Here is a 1512-nt window from a genome sequence, read left to right as displayed (position 1 = left end):
TTCCCCGGCTGGTTAGAAGGAAACCGAGGAACTTGCCTGCTTCTACGCCGAAAGTACATTTTTCGGGGTTCAATCGCATGTTGTGTTTGCGGAGCTGTTGGAAAATGCTGTCCAAGATGGCGATATGATCCTCGTCGGGGAGGCTTTTGGCGATCATATCGTCCATGTAGACCTCCATGTGTTCTCCGGTCTGCCCGGCGAATACTTTGCTCATCATTCTTTGATAAGTTGCTCCTGCATTCTTCAAACCGAAAGGCATGACCGTGTAGCAGTAGGCGGCCCGGTCAGTAATAAATGCAGTCTTCTCTTGGTCCGGAGGGTACATCGGGATCTGATTGTAGCCGGAGTAGGCGTCCATGAAGGACAAGTACTGATATCCTGAAGAATTATCCACCAAATGATCAATGTTTGGGAGAGGATAAGGGTCTTTAGGGCATACCTTATTGAGGTCGGTGTAGTCCACGCACATCCGCCATTTTCCTGAGGGCTTTTTCACCAGGACGACATTTGCCAACCATGTGGTGTAGGTGATTTCGCGGATGAAACTCGCCTCTAACAACTCGTTTACTTTAGCAACAACTTCTTTAGTCCTGTCCGTTCCCATTTTTCGTCTTCGCTGCGCCACTGGTTTGGCCCCTGGTTTTGTCGTCAGTCGGTGGCAGGCGAAAGAAGGGTCGATGCCTGGCATATCTGCTGCAGACCAGGCGAAGAGGTCCTGGTTGGCCTTCAGCGCCGCTTCCAGTCGGGACTTTTGATTCGATGGGAGGGAGCCGCCAAGGTATACCACCTGCCCTGGTAATTGGCCCAGTTGCAGAGCTGTTTTGTCTCCTTGTGGTTGTGGTCGTAGGTCCCCTTCGTCCGCCCGGACGTCCAACTCTACCATCTGCACGCTCCGAGGTCTTTTGGAGGGAGGAACGTGCGGCTTGGTGAAATGGGGGCGGAGGCTCATCTGGTAGCAGCTGCGGGCTGAGTGCTGGTCTCCTTTGACGGTGCAGACTTGGAGATTGATGGAGAGGAATTTCATGCAGAGGTGGGGTGTTGAGACGATGGCTCCCAGCCTGTTCAAAGTTGGGCGGCCAATAATGGCGTTATATGCAGAATCGCAGTGGACGACCAGGAACTTTGTTTGGACGGTTCTGCTCATGGGGTGGTCGCCCACAGTAAGCCAAATCTCCACGTATCCCCTGGGAGTGATTCCCTGGCCGGAAAATCCGACCAACTGTCCGTCATAAGGTAGGAGGTCGCGGTCCCGGAATTCCATTTTGTCAAACAGATCCTGAAAAATAACGTCAGCCGAGCTACCTTGATCAATAAACAGGCGACTAACCTTTTTGTTGTTGAGTTTGGCGGTGATGACAAGAGGGTCATCGTGGCCTCGGACGACACCTTCATAGTCACGGTCGTCAAAAGTGATGGGGGGTGGATCTGTAATGTTGTCTCTGCTGGTCTCTGGCAGCAACGTGCATCACCTCCCTTACGTATCTTTTTTGGGCGGTCCTAGAGGTCCCTCCG

This window comes from Lupinus angustifolius, chromosome LG01 (assembly GCF_001865875.1).
Source record: "Lupinus angustifolius cultivar Tanjil chromosome LG01, LupAngTanjil_v1.0, whole genome shotgun sequence".
Lineage (NCBI taxonomy): Eukaryota > Viridiplantae > Streptophyta > Magnoliopsida > Fabales > Fabaceae > Lupinus > Lupinus angustifolius.
This window is presented reverse-complemented; position numbering follows the sequence as displayed.